The sequence below is a fragment of the Rhineura floridana genome, chromosome 18 (genome assembly GCF_030035675.1).
Source record: "Rhineura floridana isolate rRhiFlo1 chromosome 18, rRhiFlo1.hap2, whole genome shotgun sequence".
Lineage (NCBI taxonomy): Eukaryota > Metazoa > Chordata > Lepidosauria > Squamata > Rhineuridae > Rhineura > Rhineura floridana.
This window is the reverse complement of record NC_084497.1, coordinates 5,555,647-5,562,597: the sequence shown is the minus strand read 5'-3', so window position 1 is coordinate 5,562,597 and position 6,951 is coordinate 5,555,647. Positions and strand designations below refer to the sequence as shown.

The following is a 6,951-nucleotide window of genomic DNA, read 5'->3' as shown; positions in this document are numbered from 1 at the left end:
AACCGAAATGAGATTCAACCATCCCTCCAGGTGTGTTTGGGATCTGACACTGGAGGCCTTCAAAAGACAGCTGGACAGCCATCTGTCGGGAATGCTTTGATTTGGATTCCTGCATTGAGCAGGGGGTTGGACTGGATGGCCTCACAGACCCCTTCCAACTCTACTATTCTGTGATTCTAGGACAGGGGTAGATAACCCCCAGCCTGGGGGCCTGATCTGCTCCCCCAGCACATTTTTCTGGGCCCTGATTTTTGCAGCAGTGGCAAAAATAACTTTCTTTTTTTAAGTAGACACAGAGCTAGAAATTAACCCAATCTTTCAATTTCGCTTTCTTTCCCCTGTTTTAAGTTCAGATGGCCCTATTTCTGCAACAATTTGCAAGTTTTGTTTTGCTTTTTATTATACTGTAAGAAATGAGCTAGTTTGTTTAATCTACCATGTTTAAAAATAAGCTTGTTTTAACTTGTTTGTTTTCCTTGAAACTTAGGGAATATTCTGTTTAGTCTATTATGATTTTTTCCTTGTATTTTTTGTACTTAATTTTATAGGCAGTGTTTATATTATGTTGATACTAAAGAGGATGTTTTGTTCAGTTAATTGTATTTTATTGATTTTTTTTGTAGCTGCTGTTTCATGATGTTTTGGTTTGTTGTATACTGCTTACAGTTTAAATAAAATATGAGCAGTATATAAATTGTGTAAATAAATAAATTTTCTTTTTAAAAAACCCCACAAAAATCTGTATGCATTTTTGGCTGGACTTTTCCAAATATATTTACTTGTTCATATTATTTACTGTAATAATTACATTTACATCCCACCTATCCTGTAAGGAGCTCAAGGCAGTATACAAACACAGTCTTCCCCCTCCGCACTTTATTGATTTTATTACTGATTTATTTGATTTATATCCCACCCTTTCTCCCAGTAGAAGCCCAGGGTGGCAAACAAAAGCACTAAAAACACTTTAAAACATCATAAAAACAGACTTTAAAATATATTGAAACAAAACATCTTTAAGGACATTTTATCCTCACAACAACCCTGTGAGGTAGGTTAGGCTGAGAGAGACAGTGACTGTCCCCCAAGGTCCCCCAGTGAACTTCATGGCCAAGTGGAGCTTTGAACCCTGGTCTCCCAAGTTCCAACACTCTAACCACTGGTAAAAATATGTATTTTTGTACCCAGTTTGTCCTAATGTATGCGTTTCTACAAGCAGTTTTCCCCAATGTAACTTTCTCCTTATTATTTTCAGTATTGCATGCATTTATGTGCATGGTCTGTGGCTGGAGACTGCATCGGCGGAGAACTTTCCACGAAGGGCAAATTTCGAAGGATAGCAGCTTGTTGGTTCACTGACCAGGGTTCAAGAGGCGCAGATTAGGTAGGTTTGCATGAACATGTTGTTGGATTAACCTGTTAGAGTTAGTTTACGCAGCTTGGAAGGTGGCTGCGTAGTGAATGTCGTACGATGTTGCCAAGGAGCAGATTGGATACAATTTGGATGTCGTTTTGGATCAAGGTGGCAGGCTGAACCTTTCAAAACTGCACTGATTTTAACTAAATTTTGCACGATAGCTCCTGAGATCAAGCATCAGAGGCACTGTGGGTTGGTGGTTCCCGATAACTGGTCAGCTGCCTGCTTTGGATGGAGTCGTACTCCCTCTGAAAGAGCAGTTCCGTAGTCTGGGGTTGCTCCTGGATCCATCTTTGTCGCTAGAAGCCCAGGCGGCCTCAGTGGCTAGGAGTGCCTTTCACCAGCTGCGACTGGTGAGACAGCTGCAGCCATTTCTGGACCGGGATAGCCTGACCACTGTTGTCCACACACTGGCAACCTCCAGGCTGGATTACTGTAATGTGCTCAATGTGGGGCTGCCCCTGAAGTTGTTCTGGAAGCTGCCAAAATGCGGCGGCGAGACTGCTCACTGGGGCAGGGTATCGCCAACGTGTCACCCCGCTGCTGAAAGAATTGCACTGGCTGCCCATTAGCTACCAGGCCAAGTTCAAAGTTCTGGTTTTGGTGTACAAAGCCCTATACAGCTTGGGACCAGGATACCTGAAAGACTGTCTTACCCCTTATATACCCAATCAATCACTACGCGCTTCAGGCGAGGGCCTCACTGCGCTCTGCAGGTGAGGGCCTCCCGCAGATACCATCTTATCAGGTGGCCCATTCTGCACAACATAGGAAACGGACCTTTAGTGTGGGGTCACCGACCCTTTGGAATTCCCTCCCCTTAAATATTAGACAGGCGCCATCTCTGTTATTTCTTCGGAATCTACCAAAGACTTTTTTCTCTTTCAACAAGCCTTTTAAGTAGAGACCTTATCCCAGTCTGCTATTGAAGACCTTCCTCTTTCAACAAGCCTTTTAAGTAGAGACCTTATCCCAGTCTGCGTCTGCACTGGAATTGCTGTTTTAGATGTTTTTAAAGCTTTTTTTTAACAGATGTTTTTAAAGATGTTTGAAGTCTGGTTTTAAGATGTTTTAGAGTGTTTTTCATGTTTTTGTTTGCCACCCTGGGTTCCTTTCTGGAAAGAAGGGCAGGATATAAATTGAATTTGTTGTTGTTGTCGTAGTTGCTGCTGCTGCTGCTGTTGTTATTAATGGAAAGATCTGTCAGTTTCGCTTGTCTCACTTTCTCCTTCTTCCAACCTTAAATCCAGTTCTCCACAATTCTGCAGCAATTTGCGATTTTTTTTTAAATCCTCATGAAAATCCTCCAGCACTTTAGTGTGAATTTCTCCTACTAAACGCATCGTTATAGACAGTTTTGACTAATGTACACATTTTTGAATGTTATCTTCTCTCATGTATTCATTTTTATGCATACTTTCCCCTAACATATGCATTTTTGTAAACTTTTTTCTGGCAAACGGTATTGCAAAACTTGAATAAGTGTGAATTTCAAATGATTCATTTATTTATTTATTGCATTTGTATAGCCGTAGCCAAAGCTCTCTGGGTGGTTTACAACAATTAAAAACATTAAAAACAGACACACAAATTTAAAAACACATTTTTAAAAAGCAATTTAAAAGCATGCTAAAATCCCTGGGAGAAGAGGAAAGTCTTGACCTGGCGCTGAAAAGATAACAGTGTTGGTGCCAGGCGCACCTCATCAGGGAGATTATTCCATATTTTGGGGGCCACCACTGAGAAGGCCCTCTCCCTTGTTGCCATCCTTCAAGCTTCCCTCGGAGTAGGCACCCGGAGGAGGGCCTCTGATGTTGAGTGTAGTGTACAGGTGGTTTCGTGTTGGGAGAGGCGTTCCATCACGTGTTGTGGTCCTAAGCCGTGTAAGGCTTTATAGGTTAAAACCAGCATCTTGAATCGAGCTCGGAAACATACAGGCAGCCAATGCAAGCAGGCCAGAATTGGTTTTACACGTTCGAACCATCTGGTCCCTGTTACCAATCTGGCCGCTGCATTTTGCACAAGCTGCAGTTTCCGAACCGTCTTCAAAGGCAGCCCCACGTAGACCACATTGCAGTAATCTAACTTGGAGATTACCAGAGCATGGACAACTGAAGTCAGGTTATCCCTGTCCAGATAGGGCCGTAGGTGGGCCACCAGCTGAAGTTGGTAGAAGGCATTCCGTGCCACCGAGGCTACCTGAGCCTCAAGTGACAGAGGTGGTTCTAGGAGAACCCCCAAGCTACGAACCTGCTCCTTCAGGGGGAGTGCAACCCCATCCAGGACAGGTTGGACATCCACCATCCAGTCAGAAGAACCACCCACTATCGGCATCTCAGTCTTGTCTGGATTGAGCCTCAGTTTATTAGCCCTCATCCAGTCCATTGCCGCAGCCAGGCCCTGGTTCAGCACATTGACAGCCTCACCTGAAGAAGATGAAAAGGAGAAATAGAGCTGCATGTCATTGCTGATGTCTTTTACAGTCTTGGGACTCCCAAGGTCCATTACGGATCTATTTCACCCTTTGCCCACTAGAGGGGTGTTAAAGGACATTCTCTCTCTGATTAGGTATAACATCCAGCGATCAGTGGCAGCTTTTATGCTAAGTGGCCCGGAGGTCACTGTGCAAAAAGAAAGAGGGAGGGGGAGAAAGATCCTGCAATTTTAGATAATTTCCTCCTCACACCCATTTTTTCTCCTTTCCTCTGACATTGAATCCAAAAGCACAGACCGTGACAGCAGAGAGACGGAAACAGTCAAGACTCTCGTGGGTTTGTTGTTGTTACATGCCTTCAAGCCGATTACGACTTATGGCGACCTATGAATCCACGGCCTCCAAGAGCATCTGTCATGAACCACCCTGTTCAGATCTTGTAAGCTCAGGTCTGAGGCTTCCTTGATGGAATCAATCCATCGCTTGTTTGGCCTTCCTCTTTTTCTACCCCTTCTGTTTTTCCCAGCATTATTGTCTTTTCTAGTGAATCGTGCCTTCTCATTATGGGTCCAAAGGAGGATAACCTCAGTTTTATCATTTTGGCTTCTAGTGACAATTTTGGCTTCTAGTGACAGTTCTGGTTTAATTTGTTCTAACACCCAATTATTTGTCTTTTTCACAGTCCATGGTATGCGCAAAGCTCTCCTCCAACACCACATTTCAAATGAGTTGATTTTTCTTTTATCTGCTTTTTTCACTGTCCAACTTTCACATCCATACATAGAGATTGGGAATACCATGGGCTGAATGTCCCTGACTTTGGTGTTCAGTGATACATCTTTGCATTTGAGGACCTTCTCTCATAGCTGCCCTCCCCAGTCCTAGCCTTCTTCTGATTTCTTGACTGTTGTGTCCATTTTGGTTAATGTCTGCCAAGGTATTGATAATCCTTGATAAGTTCAATAACAAATGTATTATGGGATAAGCCATAAGGTAGCTAATATGGTGGCCTCCAGATGTTGATGGAGATGTTGCTACTAGCCACATTGGCTCTGCTCTGCCTCCACGGTGGGCAGTTGCCTGCTTCTGAATCCCAGTGGCTGGAAATGGCAGGAGGGGAGAATTGCTCTTGCGCTCAGGTCCTGCTTGCGTGCTCCTTCCAACTGGGGCATCTGGTTGGTCACTGTGAGAACAGGTTGCTGGACTAGATGGGTCCCTTTTGGCCTGATCCAACAGGCTCTCCTTATTGTCCCACGCAAGCCTGTTGAAGGCAGACGCAGACGCAAAGCCTTGCTTTCCTTCAATGGGTTTAATGGCAAATTTCCGTTCAGTGCATGAATCAGCCTACAGGTCACGCAGGCTTCAGCATCTCTATCACTAGACAGAGCAATGAGGTTGTCGCAGCAATTAGACATGCCCCCTTACAACCCTTAGAATAATAGAATAGTAGAGTTGGAAGGGGCCTATAAGGCCATCAAGTCCAACCCCCAGCTCAATGCAGGAATCCAAATCAAAGCATTCCCGACAGATGGCTGTCCAGCTGCCTCTTGAAGGCCTCCAGTGTCGGAGAGCCCACTACCTCTCTAGGTAATTGGTTCCATTGTTTTATGGCTCTAACAGTTAGGAAGTTTTTCCTGATGTTCAGTCGAAATCTGGCTTCCTGCAACTTGAGCCCATTATTCCGTGTCCTGCACTCTGGGACGATCAACCTTAAGTAAGTGTGGGCGGGCTCGTTCTACTTGCATGAGGAAGGTGTCACGGGACAGGAGTGCTCTTCCTTAGTGGGACCTGGGAACCGTTTGAGCCTGCCAGTGCAGTTGCCGACACGTCCAAGGCGAGGGTAGCGGAGACATTTCTGCGAGGTCTTCCTGGGGACGAGGGGTGCCCAGCGGCAGTGTGGGTGAAGGGAAGGCGAAAGGGCAGCCTCTTGATCAAGCAGGATCTCATCAGTTGTGACTGGAGCTACAGCTGTCAGTCAGTGCCACTGAAGCCTTCAGCCTCAACCCTCTTGGAGTGCAAGTCACCAAGGCCCAAATCACATTCCATCTCCTCCTCCTCATTGCGCCAAGGCCGTTCCACGGGACTCCTGACAATTACGTTCTTAACTCTCCTCAGTTCCATCCAGTGTGGCCAACTGTCACAGGAGTGATGGGAGTTGCAGAATGGCCAACGTTTGGAGGAGAGGCACTGTGGATACCCTTGGCATAAACTTTCATGGATTACAATCCACTTCATCATGAAAGCTGGATGCCGTCACAAATTTTAAGGTGCCACGAGGGACTTCCGGGAAGGGTGACTTCGCTTGTGCCTGCTTTTGAGACGGGCTCCCGCCTCAAAAGAAGCTTATTCAGATATAAATCAGTCAGAACATTTTTTTTTGACTGATGAAATTTCTCCCGGGCAGGGAGAAACGTAGAGATCAGCCTCAAAAGCCTGTTTTTGTTGGGAGGACTGGATTTCATTAATTTATGAGAAAAGGTCCAGCCAGCAATGCCGGACGGACTTCCGAACAAGCTCTATCTGATTAATGCAATACGTTTATCTTTTCTTCAAAGAGAAAACGGACTAACAGGCAAGCACCCTTCTTTCTATTATTTTTTTTACTTGGTTTAAATTGTTGCAGCAAAAAGAGATTTGTCAAATGAATCAGCTTTAAAGAACTTCTGGGTGAGCTATAACTCTTCTCTGTTATTCACGAAATTAACAGCTTATCTCTGTTTCTATTGCAAAAAGCTGTCCTGGAAGTGCATTCTAAAGATATAAACAGAAGAGGGATTTCTATTCCGAGGAACATTATATTGTCTGGGACTATTCTCTTTTTGGTCTATTTTATTTTGACGAATCTGCTTCTTCACGACGCCACTAACTGTTTTGATGCTGGGAACTAAATTTGTTTTGTGTTCTTGAACATAGAGAGATAAGGCAGGCTGCTCTGTTTATACTGTGATGTCATCAAGCCTGGAATATTAACCCAATTGTTGCTGAAATAAGAAGTGGTTCTTCTTTATTTTTGTTTTGTTTTGTTTTTGTGGTTTTAAAAATGGCAATCAAGAAAGTGGCTGAGAATCTGGAAGTAATTATGTTTCAGAAAATAATGGAT

General features: G+C 44.3%; 1 protein-coding gene across 1 annotated transcript in view; it reads left to right on the top strand.

Moving 5' to 3' along the window:
- ANKLE1 (ankyrin repeat and LEM domain containing 1) overlaps nt 1-1,325 on the top strand; it is a 52,345-nt gene extending 51,020 nt beyond the window's left edge. The window contains exon 11 of the transcript XR_009759556.1: nt 1,256-1,325. The gene's annotated coding sequence lies outside the window, so the exon portion shown is untranslated. The remainder of the gene's footprint in view (nt 1-1,255) is intronic.
- The last annotated feature ends 5,626 nt before the right edge of the window (nt 1,326-6,951 follow it).